At 41.1% G+C, this 18,643-nt stretch overlaps 1 protein-coding gene across 1 annotated transcript in view; it reads left to right on the top strand.

Moving 5' to 3' along the window:
* Positions 1-18,643, top strand: part of Slc35f1 (solute carrier family 35 member F1) — a 426,231-nt gene that overhangs the window by 337,407 nt on the left and 70,181 nt on the right. The window lies entirely within an intron of this gene.

The following is an 18,643-nucleotide window of genomic DNA, read 5'->3' as shown; positions in this document are numbered from 1 at the left end:
CAGCCCACTTTGAATTTAATTTGTTGGAAATGCATATACTACATGATGAGGTTTTATTTTCTATTTTACTTTTTAATTTGAATTTTTTTTTTAGTTGAAAATAAATTCTTCTGTCATATAATACATTCCCAACCACAGTTTTCACTCCTTCCACTCCTTCTAGCTTTCCCACTACTTTTCTCTCCCCAGATCCACTCCCCCTTCCATTTTTTCTTCAAAAGAGAGCAGATCCCTGAGAGATTATAGCCAAGCAGCACAAAACAAGACACACTAAGACAAAGCAAAAATCATGGTTGGACAAGGCGACCCAATAGGAGGGAAAGAGTCTCAAGAGCAGGCAAAAGAGCCAGAGATACACCCCTTCCATTGTAGGAGTTCCTCATAAACACCAAGCTAACAGCCATAACACACACACAGAGGACCGTTCCATGCAGGTCCTGTGCTTGCTACTTCAGTCTCTGTGAGCCCATGTGAGCCCTGCTTCATTGATTCATTTGGGTATGTTCCCCTGGTGTCTTCAACTCCTCTGACTCCAAGTCTTTCTTACCACTCTTCAGAAGGATTCCCTTAATTCCAAGATGGAGAACTCTAATTATAGACTCTCTGCATAATGCCTGGCTGTCGGACTCTGCATCCGCTCTCATTTGCTGCAGGAGGAAGCCTGTCTGATGATGACTGGACAAGGCACTGATCTATAAGTATAGAAGAATATCATTAGGAATCCCTTCATTGATTTTTTTCCCCAGTCATATTTAGTTCTACTCTAGGCTTCTGGACTATCCAGTCTCCTGTTCCTGGCCATCCAGGGCCATTGGCTCCCTCTTTTATTATGGTCCTCAACTGGCCATTCCCAAAGTCCTATGCCACTACTGCCCCAGCACATCTTTTAGGCAGGGAAGATTATAGGTAGAGGGTTTTGTGGTTGGGTTGGTGTCCAGGTTTCACTTTCTGTAGCCTGCAGAGTACCTTCTCCTGCCAAAGAGACTAGAATGTAGGGGTGAAGGCTTCAAGCAAGCACCAGCTCAATGCCTCTATATTCAATGAGCTATGTGGATGTTGTCTTTGGCAGTGGGGCCCATTGTAAATTTTCAGAGAGCAATCTCCTGTCCTTGCATCAGCCTGGGTTGTTTAGGGATCTTAGTAGTACCATCTCAGCCAAAAATTCCACCAGTGTAACCCAATCCCAGCAACGAAGCCTCGCCTGGCTGTAAATGGCCAGTTCAGACTCTATCTTCCATTACTAAAAGTCCTTGTTAGGGTCATCCTCATAGAATCAAGGAAACTTCTATTGCACTAGGTTTCCACACTATCTCGCAAGTGCTCCCCAGTCCCAAGGGTCTCTCCCTGCCCTTTCTTTCTCCATCTCCCCCCGCACCTGATGCCTCCTGTTCTCATCCCCACCTGTCCCCAGTCCACCTGCAAAATCTACTCTATTGCCCCTTCCCAGGGAAATTCATGCTTTCTCCCTGGAACCTAATCTTCTTGGGTCTGTGGATTGTAGCTAATATCCTCCTATAAGTGAAAACATATTATGTTTGTTTTTCTGGGTCTGGGTTACCCCACTCGAGATGATTTTTTTCGAATCCCATTCATTGCCTGCAAGTTTCATATCACTTTCCTTTTAAAAGGTTGAATAGGGGCTGGAGAGATGGCTCAGAGGTTAAGAGCACTAGCTGCTCTTTCAGAGGTCCTGAGTTCAATTCCCAGCAACCACTGGTGGCTCATAACCATCTATGAGATCTGATGCCCTCTTCTGGTGGGCAGGCATACATCCAGTACAGTACGTTGTATACATAATCAATAATAAATAAATTTTAAAAACATTTGAGTAATACTCAATGTACCACATTTTCTTTACCCATTCTTTAGTTGAGGGACATCTGGGTTTTTTTCCAGTTTCTGTCTATTATGAATAAAATCACAAGGAACATAGTTGAGCAAGAGTCCTCGTGGTAGGATGAAGCATCCTTTGGGTATACGACTAAGAGTGGTATAACTGGGTCTTAAGGTAGATCATTTAAAAACTAAAATTGAACTTCATTCATGTCATTAATTTTTCCTAAATCAGGACAGCCTGTTCCTCTTTGTTCTAAATATACCAAAATAATAATTTACAATGCAAAAAGTAATTCGTGGATTTGAATGCTGCCAACTAATCTTGTGTCAGCAGGAGAATTATTAATAAGTATAAAAATAAATCTGATTTCATCACAACTTAACTTTTTTGGAATGTTAATAGACTTTGATTAAGTAAACAAGCTACTTAGCAATCTTTTCTTTTAGCTTTTTAGAAAATGCATTGAATATGAACTCTGAGAGGATATGGTTTTCCCCTGAAGGAATAAAAATAAAATTCTTTTCTTTTTTTTTCTTTTTTTTTGGTTTTTCGAGACAGGGTTTCTCTGTGGTTTTGGAGCCTGTCCTGGAACTAGCTCTCGTAGACCAGGCTGGTCTCGAACTCACATAGATCCGCCTGCCTCTGCCTCCCAAGTGCTGGGATTAAAGGCGTGCGCCACCACCGCCTGGCAAAAAAATAAAATTCTTAAAATGTGTTATGTATGAAGATAGCTACTGTATATGTGTCTATCTGTATATCTGTCTCTCTGTCTCTCCATCCTCTCACATAGATATACTCATACATAGCTAACACAAACACAAATATCAGCTTAATCTATTTTTATTATTGTTACTCATTTTTCTTACTACTCAAAGTAGTTTGATTCTATTTGTTTCACCTTCATTTTTCCTTGCGCAGAAATATATTATTGGTTTCACAGCTATCCTAAAATTCTACGAAAAACACAAAACATTATTCAGTGATGAGCATGAGCTGAGATTTGATTCCGGTTATCATTTTAATTTATCTTGGAGTTACAATGACTTGAGTAAATAAATAAATAAATAAATACACAAAGTACCTAAGTAAATATGTACAACACAGACTGGGTGAGAAGTGAGTTAAACCTTGTTTCATTTTGTTATTTGATCACATTCCTAAAGTCCATGTGAATTTCAAAGACGATTTCTTGGTCCACTTTTGTGGTTATGATAGAATGCTGAAAAGTAGATAGTTTATAATGAGTAGAATTATTGGATCTCTGTGCCAGAGGCAGGGAAACTCAGTATTAAAGAGCAAAAACAAGGACAACAGTCAGAGGTGGGTCAAACCCCATTGTATAATGTCTCTGATCTCACCAGAGACTGGAGCATGCCAGTAGCCTAATCACCTCTTAATAGCTCTTGATCTCTATGTACTCTTGCCATAGCAATTTAGCATTTACATGAGTTTTGGAAGACACAAATACACAAGCAATAGTAGACAGCTTAAAATGAAAGTAGTCAACATTTTCCAGGAGCATGTCCACATGTGGTTTGTATTCTTTTTACATATGTGTAAACTCATGCATGTGTGCATGTAATGCAGAGGTCTGGTGACAGACAACCTTGGGTGTCTTTTCTTAGGTATCACTTACCGTTCTCTCTGCCCTGGACTTGCCTGGCAAGTTATGCTGACTGAGCAGCAAGCTCAAGGAATCTCCCTGTCTCTGCCTCTCCAGCCACTGGGATTACAAACTAATATGTCACCCTCTTCAACCCTGATTTTTACATGTGGAGATCAAACTCAGGTCCTCGTGGTTTCAAAGCAAGCATTTTACTGACTGAAATATCTGGTCCAAGCCCATTCCCACACACAGCTTGTGTTCTGGGAGCATTTGTAGACTGAATTCCAGTGACAATGCACACTGAAGCAAGAAGTGAACCCATAGAGAGAACTTGAACAAGCCCTCTTCATTTCATCTTTAGAATCCTGTGGCTTTTGGACTGACATTGGAAGGGACAAGCTAATCTCCAGATGGAGAAGACCCAAAGGTCATGTACTCATTCTTTAGTGCTGTCCTTGATAAAATTATCTCTATGACATCCTTGCTTTCTTGGGAACCTTCTTTTATCCATCTTTTATGCATCTGGAAATTGAATTTCCTACTTTCACATTTTCCTTCTTGCCATTCCCTCTGCAGAATGAAAAATACTTTCCAAAATGCTCCATGCACAATACATACTATTTCTTTTGGTTAAAATATGTCTGGATGTGCTCACATCCTAAGTTCTTTGTAAGATTTTAGACTATCTTCAAAAAAGGAATTGTGACTTGTTAGAATAAGTTAGAAATCATGCATAAATTTGCATTTATAAATATATACATCTAATAAAAATATGGTTATAAGATTTCCCATTTACATTGGCTTTGATTTCTAAAAAATATCACCAAATTTCAAAAAGGCAAGTTGAAAGCTCTAACTAGAGAATAAATGAGCACCCGTCTTTCCTTTAACGTGATCATTGTGACTTTAAAATGGAAAACCCTTTAGTTATACACGAGCAGTACTAACAATGGGCATATACATAGTATATATAAATGATATAGGCTTTAGGAAATGGCTACTTTATTATGAATTCCATTTTAAAAATCTTTTCCTTGCTTTCAATGAAAACTATTTTTATTTTAATAATGGAGATAAAAATTCATTGGAGATGTTCTCTGCAAATGTGACATTGGGTATTCAGTACATGTTGTCACTGGATAAACAACACTCAACTCTCCCCTGAGTACTGCTTTTCTTTGCCTTCTTCAGTTAGGAACAAGGTCTTTTTTTTTTTGTCTAGTCTTTTTCAATTAGAAATAAGATATAAGAGTAGGCTGTCTTCTACTGCAGATGCTTCATACAAAAAACCTTCTTTGAACACACCTTACCCAACACACCAACACACACACACAAACACACACACAGCAGTTTTTAAATACCTTTGGTCAAGCCTTTTGTATTATTTGAAATATATTTCTCCCTCCATCTCCTAGCTATTAATATCTATCTCATTGTAAAACCCTTTCCACATTCAGGATGTTTTCAAATCACATACTAATTGAAAGTGCAATGAAAACCATCTTTAATGGTACAGAAATATATTGGATCTTATAATTAGAGCACCTAGAAAAAGGGAAGTCTTCAGCATAGTCGGTCAAATGTCTTAATGATGACATCAGTGCTGAAGATCTTTTTTTATCTCTCCTCTGTTCTGTGCCTTCTGGCTTATCCTATGCAGAACCTGGTCATGGTCATAAGGTAGATCTCTTCCAGTATCAAACAGAACCACATACTTCTTTAATCATGACCAGTGAAACATAAAAAAAAAAAAACCTTTACCCATAACCAATGAATAAAAGTCTAGACATCTACTCTGATTGGATAATACAAGTAGCTAGGAGAATATTGGAATATTGAGAACTAGTTGACTTAGATGTGGCAAATAGACAAATGCTTCTTAATAATACTACTACTAACAGTTTTAGTTGGCTAGCACTCCATCCAAGAGGGGACTGGATCAATCTCACCCAGTTATTCTCTGTTACATATTGTGAGACAGATGGGTGCAGGAGGACCAGCTACAGTGTTTTTATACCTAACTTAGTGACTACCTTAGTTCTATAAGCCCCACGATGGGAAGGATTCCTCTGGCCCCTATGCTCCCATGGTACGCTGCTCATGCTCCATTTTCAGTCTCTCTCCTAAAAACAACTTCATGTATCTCCATTTAATTCACTAAACTCAAGATCTTTAACTGCAAACACAATTTCTTTTATACCTTTGATGCTCTAGTTCCTGGAAGAAATCCAACCCGTACTGGATAATCAATATTTTTAAAGAGGTTAACTAAATTGCACCAATCTCCAGCATTCAGTGGCACAGGAATTCCCAAACGTTCCCTTACTAGATTTAGAGACCACTGGAACATCTATGAAGGGACAGACACACAGGAATAGTGGAACCCTGGCTTTTTGACTGAACCATGACCATGAACCAGAATTAAAGTTTATAAATGGATATAGAAAAAATAAGGAGGTGTTTCATTAGGAAATTATACTTGTTGCTTCTTTTTTCCTTTTCTTTTTGTGTTTAACCTTCAAAAGTCACAGCCAATTATTAGTTTTTTAAGATTTACATTTTTTCTCATTTTTTTAAAAAAGTTTTTCTTGGTCCAGAAACAGTAACAATTAATCCCCAACACTGCTTCACTGGGCCTCAGATATGCAGGTCAACTTTTGTGATACACTATTTTGATTTGTTTGCTGTTGCTAGGTGGCAAAACTACTTGATCCAAAATCTGGAGAGATCATCATTTATTTGGCTTACAGGTCTCAATCACTGTCTATCACTGAGGGAAACAGTGGCAGAGACTGAAGTAGGATCCTAGAGGCAGGGCTGAAGCAGAAGCCATGGAGGGGTGCTGCTTACTGGCTTGCTCCCCCATGGCTTGCTCAGCCTGCTTTCTTTCTTTTTTTTTTTTTTTTATTGAAAAAAAAATTTTCCGCCTCCTCCCAGCCTCCCATTTCCCTCCCCCTCCTCCCGCCCCTCTCCCCCTCCCCCCCACTCCTCTTCTCAGGAGTCCCAGGAGCAGTCAGGGTTCCCTGACCTGTGGGAAAGTCCAAGGTCCTCCCCCCTCCATCCAGATCTAGGAAGGTGAACATCCAAACTGTCTAGGCTCCCACAAAGCCAGAACCTGAAGTCGGATCAAAACCCCGTGCCATTGTCCTTGGCCTCTCGGCCTCTCGTCAGCTCTCATTGTCCGCCATGTTCAGAGAGTCCGATTTTATCCCATGCTTTTTCAGTCACAGTCCAGCTGGCCTTGGTGAGCTCCCAATAGATCGGCCCCACTGTCTCAGTGGGTGGGTGCACCCCTCGTGGTCCTGACTTCGTTGTACATGTTCTCCCTCCTTCTGCTCCTCATTAGGACCTTGGGAGCTCAGTCCGGTGCTCCAGTGTGGGTCTCTGTCTCTATCTCCATCCATCGCTAGATGAAGGTTCTATGGTGATATGCAAGATATTCATCAGTATGGCCATAGGATAGGTTCATTTCAGGTTCCCTATCCTCAGGTGCCCAAGGAACTAACTGGGGACATTGCCCTGGGCATCTGGTAGCCACTCCAAGTTCAAGTCTCTTGCCAACCCTTAGGTGGCTCACTTAACTAATATATGAGTTTCCCTGCTCCCCTATCCAACCTTCCTATATCCCCAATCATCCCGTTTCCCCAAGTTCCCCTCATCCTCTCCTTCACACTTTTCTCTCTCCATCTCCCCTTACCCCCATCCCACCCTACCCCCAAGATTCCAATTTTTTGCCCTGCAATCTTGTCTATTTCCCATAGCCAGGAGGATAACTATATGTTTTTCCTTGGGTTTGCCCTCTTGTTTAGCTTCTTTAGGACTACAAACTACAGACTCAGTGGCCCCCTATCCATGGCTAGAAACCAACTTTGAGTGAGTACATCCCATGATCTTCTTTTTGGGTCTGGGTTACCTCACTCAGGATAGTATTTTCTATTTCCATCCATTTGCATGCAAAATTCGAGAAGTCATTGTTTTTTACCGCAGAGTAGTACTCTAATGTGTATATATTCCACACTTTCTTCATCCATTCTTCCATTGAAGGGCACCTAGGATGCTTCCAGGTTCTGGCTATTACAAATAATGCTGCTATGAACATAGTTGAACAAATGCTTTTGTCATATGATAAGGGATCTCTTGGGTATATTCCCAAGAGTGGTATTGCTGGGTCCAGGGGTAGGTTGATCCCAATTTTTCTGAGAAACCTCCACACTGATTTCCAAAGTGGTTGCACAAGTTTGCAGTCCCACCAGCAATGGATGAGGGTACCCCTTTCTCCACAACCTCTCCAGCAAAGGCTATCCTTGGTGTTTTTGATTTTAGCCATTCTGACAGGTGTAAGATGATATCTCAAAGTTGTTTTGATTTGCATTTCTCTGATCGCTAAGGAGGTTGAGCATGACCTTAAGTATCTTTTGGCCATTTGAACTTCTTCTGTTGAGAATTCTCTGTTCAGTTCAGTGCCCCATTTTTTAATTGGGTTAATTATCATTTTAACGTCTAGTTTCTTGAGTTCTTTATATATTTTGGAGATCAGACCTTTGTCTGTTGCGGGGTTGGTGAAGATCTTCTCCCAGTCAATAGGGTGCCTTTTTATCTTAGTGACAGTGTCCTTTGCTTTACAGAAGCTTCTCAGTTTCAGGAGGTCCCATTTATTCAATGTTGCCCTTAATGTCTGTGCTGCTGGGGTTATACATAGGAAGCGATCTCTTCTTATACAACCCTTAGCGCCTACTCAGAGGTTGTACTGCCCACGGTGGGCTGGGCCCTCCACAGCAGTTATTAATCAAGAAAATGCCCCTACAGGATTGCTCACAGGTCAATCTGTTGGAAGAATTTTCTCCATTGGCGGTGCCTCTTCCCAGATTGCCTGTGTTTATGTGAAGTTGATTAAAAACAAACAAATAAAACAATTGACGAGATTCTTCACCATCACTAATGCACCTAGATACCCAGTTACCTTTCTCAAGTTAGCTTAGCAGCACCCTAATTAATGCTGCACTCTAGGAAATATTTTTTTTCAAATAATCTAGGAGGAAAACAAAAATTCCAGTGAAGCTGGGCGGTGGTGGCGCACGCCTTTAATCCCAGCACTCGGGAGGCAGAGGCAGGCGGATCTCTGTGAGTTCGAGGCCAGCCTGGTCTACAAGAGCTAGTTCCAGGACAGGAACCAAAAGCTACAGAGAAACCCTGTCTCTAAAAATCAAAAAAAAAAAAAAAAATTCCAGTGAAAATCAAATGGCCTTTGTTAGAATTTACTGGGCAAGGAGAAGGTGGACATAAAAAACAAGTTGAGTTTGAGTTTGATAGTTCTACAGTCATTTTTCCACTCACAGCAAATAAACATATTAAATAATAAAAAAATATGGTCAGGGCAGAAGACATTTGCTTCAGGAACCAGGGCTGTGCTGCATCTTACTAATTTAATTCTGTTTGTACATTGTGAATTGGTGAGGCTAATAATGAAGACCTGTAATGATGTGTCCCTTGTTTCTGTAAATATCAACTCTATGTGTTAGTCATGGTAATCAATAAGAGAATTACTAAGCCCCTCAAACACGTGGCAGCCATTGCAGATGATGGAAAGAGCTATGAGTGCGTCCTGACTTCCAGGAGTTTGTGGCTGGTAAAAGGGAGAAGAACTGTGGTGTGCTGATAGTAACACTGAGCACAGCCAAAGAGCAGAAGTCCAAGTGCTACTGTGTCTGAAGAAGACAGGGAAGATGGCTATTGGAAAGGAGACAATATGTCTCATAGGGGGCCTATGAGAATGGATAAAGTGTTTAAGAATAGAACGTGGCGGCCGGGCGGTGGTGGCGCACGCCTTTAATCCCAGCACTCGGGAGGCAGAGGCAGGCGGATCTCTGTGAGTTCGAGACCAGCCTGGTCTACAAGAGCTAGTTCCAGGACAGGAACCAAAACTACAGAGAAACCCTGTCTCAAAAAACCAAAAAAAAAAAAAAAAAAAAAAAAAAAAGAATGGAACATGGCTATGACTCTGTACAAAAAAATCAATAGCTGGATAGAAACCTGGGGCTGAAAACCCAGGAGCAATATCTGAAAAGCAATTATTCCTATTCCATTCATACAGTTACATCAAACATAATTTCTGAATTCTTCTGGGTTTAAAGCATTGTATTTGATGATTCAAACACGTGAAGGAACATACAATTTGTAGCTATTCCTCCCTTGGAGCTCGTACTACCTTGGGAGTTCTCACTTTTCTGTAATAAATCTATACTAGCTTTTCTTAATATATGTGTGTTTTCTTAATATTTATTATGTATATGAGATCCATATTCTCAAGTAAGGCAGCATTTCATCAAACCACTAAAAATATGGTTATAATAAAATATTTACATTCCAGAAAAGATTAACATGGTTCAGTTGGAACATTTGTGAAAATGTCCGCACTGAAATGAATGGGGGAAGATTTTTTTTTTTTCTGAAAATCGGCAATGGAGCTGAGATGTAAATGTAGCAAGGGAGTAGGGCCCAACAAAGAGTGTGTCAAATTCAAGGCCGTATGGTAGGAGGACAGGGCTTCTGTGGTCAGACAAGAAAGGAGAACAGTTTTAGGAGCCAGCCAGAGGAAGAGATGGGGATTAGTGGCCAGGCCAAAGGTTCAGTTCTTCAGACTGGCCCCAGAAGAAGCCATCGAATGTGTCACATTAATGTGTGACATTTTTTAATGTTCAAAGATGACTTTAGTTGTGGTGTAGATTTTCACAAGAAATGGAGAATGACAAAGAAAAAGTTAAGTCTGGACTATGTTGTGGGTCTTCACGAGAAAAGAAGGATGGCAAATTCCTCTTGTAGGCAACAGAGAGCCCTGGAGCCTTTTGAACAGATGAATGATAAGATTCAACCCAAGCCTACTGGGTGATGAGGCTTCATTAGTGATTGCTAGGGGTGCTCTTGTTTTCTCATCCTCTTCAAAACCTGTGTAGAATGAAAAGATAGGAAGAGTGACTCCTTCCTAGATTCTTTTCTTTCTGCTTATCCACAAAGCTTATGGTTAAATGTCACAATTGATATGTGGAGCCCCAGAAGACAAGTATATTCTTAAATGATTATAAACATGAAAGAAATTTCAGAAGCATAGCAGCCTTTGAACACTGCATACAGATTTTCCTGATGGTGACATTTTCTATGACTTAACATAATGTCAGAAACAGGATATTGACAGAGTTATAACATTATTATCTAGACTACAGACATTATTGTATTTTTGTGTGTTTTACCTTAACTGTGTGTGCGAGACAAAGAGAGACAGAGAGACAGAGACAGACAGACAGGCAGACACACACACACACTGTGACAGTGGGGGATAGAGAGAAATGGAAACAGAAACAGAAGGCTCTTAGGCATAGGTTCATGTAATCACAACCACATCAGAACACAGATCAGTTTCATGGCGACTAAAGCATTCCCCATGTCTACCCCTCCGAGATCACACTGATCCTAGCTAGTCCTCCCCCATCAGCCAGTAATCACAAATTTGTTCTCCTGTACGTCTTCTTTGCGGGAACATAGTATATTAAATGGAACCCCACAGCACTTGATCTGTTGAGATGTTTTCCAATCAGCATGTTGTTCTTCAGTCCATCTAAATAGTCGCAGTAATCCATCCATACCATATCACATGCACAACACTAAAAGTTTCTTCCTCTTTCACATGGTGGATTTGTGGTCCATGGTATGAAAATACCATTTTGTTGAACTCAAGGAAATTGGTGTTGTTTTCAACTGTAAAACTGAATAACAAAAGCTATGATAAATATCCCCGAGTTTTCTTTGCACCATTGAAATATTCACTCCTCTAGGATAAGTGCTTGAATCTGCCATTGCTGGCCCATATGCTCAATGCGTCCTTAGATCAGAACACATTAAACTAGTTTCCAGAGGGCTGGCTGTACCAACACATATTCCCACCAGTAATCAAAGAGAAATCTAGCTTCTATTTGCCTCAGCAATTGCTGGTACCTTTTTTTAACTTTAAAAGGTATACAGTAGTATTTTATTGCACTTTTAATTTGTGTTTCTCTAGTGACCAATAATGTGCAACATTCAGGAAAAAATTTTAAAACTTTGCTATTATAATTGAAAGATAAAGAAACAGTAACAGTGTTCTGAAAAAAAAATGCCTTCTATGTGGGATAATAAAAGAGAACACTGAAGGGAAGAAACCCCGCTGCTTTCTTTAACAGAAAGTAACTGGAGAAATAGTAACACCTAAGACTGTCATGCTGGATTTATAAGGATTTTCATTCTAAAGACACATTTGTGGGTTTTTATCTCTGGACTTCCAAAGAATGAATAGGTTGTGGCTGTGACTCTGAGACAGATTAGCAATGACATTTGGGTACATTTAACTGCTATGCTATTTTTATGCCTGCGCTATATGAACCATTTCAGTAGAAATACCAGCTTTACGACTTCTTGCCCAAAGATTATTCCTCTTTCTCAACCATATAGTCCTGAAAAGCAAGCCGATTAACCCGAGTGCAAGGACAGGTTTCTTCAAACCTGAGAGCTTGGTAATTAAAATAAACCCACATCAGAGTCATTTCCAGCACCTTTGCCCAGAGTCCTGGATCTCTGACACCGATGCCCTTCTTCCCACAGTGCGAATTGTACAGCTTCTCTCTTTATTTGAGGATAAAAAAGGGGGGATGCCTTCAGCTCTGATTGTTTTCCTTCCTGATGTGATCATGGCAGAACAAATGGCAACTCCCCAGGGTGCAGTGTGGTACCAACCCTGACACTAATCCTACAAGCTATGGAAAGCAAATGAGAACCACAGTGTACTGCATCCTTTTCCTCAGCCCTGGGGCTTTCTGGGACCACACTTTCTGAATTTTCAGTAAACAGTGAGTTAGAGAGTATCCGACATAGAGAGAGTCCAGCGGGTTTGTACCTTCTCAGAAGGCTGACGCTGAAGCCGCGGGCATAGATATTCCTTTGTTGATTACAAAAGCTCCAGCTTTGACCTAGAGGATACAGCTACCAATCAGACATGCGCCCTGCCATGAGATGACAGACAGTAACAGCAGCAAAGAATTCAAGACAGTCAGTGAGGTGATCAGAGGCCTTGCACAGGTCCGTGGGTACACAGAAGAAAAATGCTCCCCGCCTCCACAGTCAACAAGTTATTGTACATGAGAAAAAGACACAGCACTCACTAACGTTTTGCCTGTAGCTAACTTGAATGTCTATCTTCGTGGATGAACCCAGAGGAAGCACAGCGACATACATTAGAATCCAGACCCGTGGACTCGGGTTTATGATTACAAAGTCAGCTTCTAATGCTTTAACTTCTTGCTTAACCTTGATGTCTCTATCGGTCCCTAATTCAGCTGTGTCAAGAGACATGTAAGGCAAAGTTTTTAAGAATAGAAACATTTCTTACCCCCAAAGGGAGAACGATGTTCTGGATCTTTCAGGTTTCTTGTGAGAGCTGTCCTTGTCCTGTGTTAGAAGGAACAGCAACGTCAACATATGGTTCCTCAGTCTGGGTACCCGCCCGGGTCCCTTAACTGCTCTCAACCCCACCCATCCGAAGAGCACACAGAGGCCTCGTCTCCCAGCAGCTCTGTCACTGGGCTTGCAGCAGATCTGCCTCAGAATTGTCAGCAGAACTATTCAATCCAGGCTGTGGGAGAAAGCTCGTATAGTCATTGACTAAGGCTGCTGGGCTAATGGTCCAGATGGAGGTGACAGTGATGGAGAGAGCCTCTGGAGGTAACAGGAACACTCTGGAACTGCCGAACTGCCATGCGTTTAAGCCAGCCTGGATTCTTTGTTCATCCCTCCATCTTCTTTTCTGATCGCAGTATTCTCTTTCCGCTTTTTATGGTAGTTGTTTATTTACGTATCCCTGAAGGGCTCTTCTGGGCCCAAGAATGGCAAACATGGCTCTATCAGGCCTTCCTCTTCTCCTATTCCCTCTGCCTTGCTAACCGTTAGATTACATTCCTAAAGCTAGCCACCAAGGTCTATTCCCTTATTTAGCCATTTCTTCCTCCTGAGGCTGACTACCAGGGTCCAGCTATCAAAGTATTGAAGTACAGCAACCAAAAGTCCCCTTTGACTGCCCTAATTACCATGTCCAATTAAAATTATACACTTCATCCTAACATGGGGTTCCCCTTTTCCCTTATGAATTGTCATTTGGCTACGGGTCGTGCCTGTCTCCTCTTTATCAAAAGGCAGTCCTGTGTCCCTAGGGGCAAATATCTCTTTGCCTCTCCCTTGGTCCTTTTCCCTTCTTCCTCATCCTCTCTCTCCCATCTTTGTTTCTTAGTCCCTGCCCTTTGTTCATTTTTGTCAAACAAATCTCCTTTGTGCCAAGAACTTGGTCTTGGTGTGTCCTGTGCTTAACCTAGCCCTTTTAATTTCCTTTTCCATTGGAGTACGTAAGGCCTTTGAAGGTAGGATGTGCACATCTGGTCCACATAAAGCACTGATACATTCATGATGCTTGAATAAATACAGATTTATTTCTTTTGGCTTTATTCATAGGTGCTAAAATGTACAGGATAGATGCTAAAATGTATTAGACAGTTCAGTGAGTTGGCTATGAAAGGATGCATTTCCAGCCATTGAGTAAGGCAGTGTGAATGTCCTCTCTTGGTTTTAGCATCATTAAGTCCACCCACTTCTTTTGAATACATTTGCAAGGTGTTAGCCATATTTTAGCTGTTCAACTAAGCTCTCTGGATGTACAGGTAAGTTTTACAATTTCTACATGTCTAGATGTTCACATGTTGCAAGTATAGCATGCACGTAGATTCATGCACTACACTTACATGTTCAGATTAACTGCCCCTTCATTAAATTCTGTTATTGATTTGTTGATAGCAAATCTTCCCCAAATATTCGCTACCAGGTCAACTAGCAGTATCTGGAGAGAAAAGACTGGGTCAAAGTACAACCCACCAATCTGCTCCCAAGTTCAAAACTCTCTTTGGGCAGTTCAGCCTTTCACATCTGCACCCTGCATATTCATGGCTGAGATGATTTGTGGGTCTCTAGTGGTTGTGGCACTGGGTGAAGAGATTTTGCTCTATTCAGGTTCTGCTGTTGTCTTAGGGTTTCTTTGCTGTGAATGACGTTATGACTGTGGCAACTCTTATAAAGGAGAACATTTAATCGGGGTGGCTTACATTTCAGAGATTTAGTCCATTATAGTCATGGTGGGAAGCATGGGAGCACACAGGCAGACATGGTGCTGGAGAAGGACTGGAGAGTTCTCTAACTTGATTGACAGGCAGCATAAGACATACTGGGCTTGGCTTGAGCATTTGAAAGCCCAAAGGCCATGCCCTAGTGGTACACTTCTTCCAGCAAGGCTACACCTTCTCCAACAAGGCACACCTCCTAATAGTGCCACTCCCTGGAGACCAAGGTCAAAGTATCTTTCCTGTATCCATGAATTTGACTTCCTACATCTTTCACTGATAAAGAAGGCCAAAAAAGGGCAAGTTTTGTGTTTTCAAAGTTAATCAGTATCCTCTCTTTTCTGTAAAGGATCCCTTCGCATTTTCCCTATGACTCAGTTTTAGGGGTACATGGTTCAACAGAGCATCCTTATGTGATCCTAAGGGGCCCATTCTATTCAAACCACCACAGCTGGCCTCTGCTGCTTCCTGAAATGATCTCTCCAGCCTGGTCCATGGTTTCCCACCATACATATATGTGTTGGGAGTTACAGTGCCTGCCAACTACACTCCCCTCCAGTTGTTTTCTATGGTGTCCTCCTCTTGGTATGACACTAAGTTAAAGGAAAATGACACTTGTGTCAAATAGGTAGCTCAGCTGTCCCAGGTTTGAAACATGGAACGGAGAGTTCAGGGTAGAGGACGTGGTTTGCCAGCTATACTCTGTAATAGGTAGGGACTTAGGAATATTGGGAGAACCTGGCAGCCTGGTCTGCTTTGATACACTAAATAGGCATCTCGGACATTTGTAGCTGGTTTGAGACTTAACAGCTTTACTTTCTATTTTCTCTCAAACCATCTAACATTCTTTCCCGCACTCTGAGACTTCAGTAAATGAAACGGCAACACTGGACATGTAGGTCTCAGCTTTCTTTGCTTGCCCTTTGAATAAAACAAATGAAATGAAAGGAGGAGGACATAGCTACTCATAAAGTATGGAGATTTCTTTATTGTAGATATAAGGGAGAAAGCAGGCAGAAGGAAGAGCCCAGGCTGAGCATGGCTGGCAGACTAAACCAAGTCATGAAGAGAGGTGTAGGGAGAGCTAGAGAGGAGCACCCAAGAAAAGTGCCTGGGGCCAAGAGGCCAAGAGGTAAAAGAGCCAAAAAGAACTAGTGTACCCTACATGGCTGGATTATATAGAGAAAAGCAACTAGGGGAAGGGCAACCTACTCCAGTCACTGGCCTGGAAAAGTTCAGGGTAGAGAGTAGCGTATGCTAGCAAGAAGGACCCTCTGCTAACAAGAAGTAAGGACTGAAGGATGCAGGGATAACCTGGTAGCTGGCATCAGCTTTGATTTGTTCATAGGCACCTCAGTTAGCTGTTTGTCCCCACGTTTGAGAACTAACACCCTTGGAGTCACAGGTGTGAAGGACAAATGCATGCCTTATCCTTGGGAGGGGGATTCTGTCTCTTCCATCTTTCCACTTCTAGGAACACCAGGACTCCTATCTCTCTTGAGGGAAGAAGTGGCAATCTTTGTTGAAGAGAAAAGTATATGTTTATAATCTGTCTCTGTGAATCTAACTTTCTACATCTTTCACTGATAAAGAAGGCCAGAAAAGGACACATTTTGTGTTTGCAAAGCTAATCAGTATCCTCTCTTTTCTGTAAAGGATCCCATCGCATTTTTTCCTATGACTCAGTTTTAGGGGTGCCTGGTTCAAAGTGCATGCTTTAACGTTTTTCAATGTGTCTATATTTTACTGGAAGACAATGTGAAACATGATGACTTGGTATAAAAGAGCTATCCACAAAACGGCCTGCAATGAAAAAGGAGTGACTGACTCTGTGCGTGACAGGGAGGACTCCAGGGGTGGCATTTGAGTAGGATTTATTGACAAGAACCTGACAATGAAGCAGGCCAATGCTGATTTCCAGCTTCACTGATGCACATAGGCAGCTTATAAATAAGTGAAATGCCGGTATGTGCATGTCCTCTCCACCTCTCCTGCTTTTCCTCCCTCCCTCTCGCTGTTGCCCTACCTATAATTGAGAATCTAAATCCTTCCCCTGATGTGATCAAGCATGTGAGTATAATATTTTATTTAATGTTTCTCCGCTAGCCCCAAGGGTAAAATAATGCAACCACCAATAATATATTTTATTGTTTATAATCCTGCCACCAGCTCCTAAGGCAGTCTCTGCCTCTTTCTGCACCCAAGTTCCTTTGCCCTTCCTGCATGAGCACTTTCTTATAGCGCCTACACAGGCCTTCCATTAGTCTTAGAATACTTTGAAATTCTTATGTTTGGATCTGCCAGTAGTTGCATAATATACATCAGTTCCTTTTGTTTAAATTATTTCTACTTCCTCTGTTCTTTTCTTCCACCAAATTTAAGGGGGCATGTGTTTTCCAAATACTCCCATTCTCTTTTCTACACTGGGACAGAAATTTTAAGGAAAGTAATGACTTACACAGCTAAGCAAAAAGCCATCGAAGAGAAAGACCTGCGTGAAGTCCAAGAGGAGGTTAGCAAACCCACTTTCAACTTGTTTTGCCCTGATAAATGAAACCATTTGACAGCCAATGGAGAGGGGGAATGGGATCTCCTGAAGGTGAATGAGGTGGTTTTTATATGGACAAAATCCTTCCAGTGTATTCTGGTTTGTAAAGTGAAGAAATTATGGGGAATTGTCTGGGCACATGTGACAATATCCTACTTGAGGTCTTACATTTTTTAGTCCAGTCTCTAAACCCATGGACTCTGGAATACCAGTGCTCATCATGCAAAATCAAGACAATAATTAGACTTTTGTACACATCAGAAAATGCATCGAGGTATTTTTAGAAGCGGGGATTTATTTTGTACTGTGGACACAGCTCATACTTGCTTCCTGAGATGTGTCTTGTCTAGAGTGTGTGGCAAGCAAGACACTTCTCTAAACCAGAATTATACCACAAACACGGTTCTCCATTTAAATCCTCAAAGCAAGAAGCCAAATTGACTAGCCTGGAATGTTTGCTGGGAAGGGAAAATCAGACAAACAGGAAGACCAAGAAAGTTCAGGCTTGGCTTTCTCCAAGGCCTCCTTAGGCAGATCAGCCTGGAACCATGGACTACATTCACATTCTCCTTCCAGAGAATGACTGCCACCTACAGAACAGAACTGGAAAATTATGAGTGGACAGAGGCACAAAGTGGACCCTTTAAGCCAGTGTTTCATTCACTTAAGTAAGGAAGTATATAAGCTTAGTGAGCAGCTCTGGGATCTAATTATATGGGAGGAAAGAGAGGCGAGAGGGAAAGAGTTGGGGGAGAGAGAAAGAGGCGAGATGGTATTCAACACTAAAGTCACTTCATTGTCCAGTAAATAAATTTTTTAAACTGTGCTCTGGAAGGCGATTGGAGGACTCAGCTAAAATCTCTGATTTGTAGGAAATAAATTCAGAGTGTTGAGTCAGTTCCATTCTGAGATCTTGCCAATCAAAGTGCACTCATAGGCAGAATGTGTTCATTTGTTCTTTTGGTGATGCCTGTAAAGAACAAATCTCTTGGTAGAAAGTTAGAACTGTTTTATTCCAAATCATCCTCCCTGCATTTCTCTGAGAAAAAATTCTAAAGACAACCTGATAATTTCTCATAATTCATTTTGGGTTCTTGAAACGCTATATTACTGATAAGATAAAAAATATTAAAGATTGTTCTGTCAAATACAGTGATTAAGGACTTTTAAAGCCAACGATCTAGTTTGGGGTCATTTACGACGCTCTACTCAGGCAATATACTATGAAGAGACGATGAACTTTAAAGAGCTAGTTCATAACACATGGCTTCCAATGAAATAAGAAATAAGCAGTTCCCCAGTGATTTCATCAGAAACTACTTCCCATATAAAAATTCTCTTTACTTTTGCTTAAAGACATGTTCTTGAAGTGCTAACCGTGCTTTACTTTATAGAAATACAAAGTGATTAATAAAGCAAAGTTTGTACAATCACAGCACTATTATACTTTAAAATACTCATTTTCTCAA

This window comes from Chionomys nivalis, chromosome 2 (genome assembly GCF_950005125.1).
Source record: "Chionomys nivalis chromosome 2, mChiNiv1.1, whole genome shotgun sequence".
NCBI lineage: Eukaryota > Metazoa > Chordata > Mammalia > Rodentia > Cricetidae > Chionomys > Chionomys nivalis.
The sequence above is the reverse complement of the archived record's forward strand: the minus strand, read 5'-3'. Positions and strand labels throughout refer to the sequence as shown.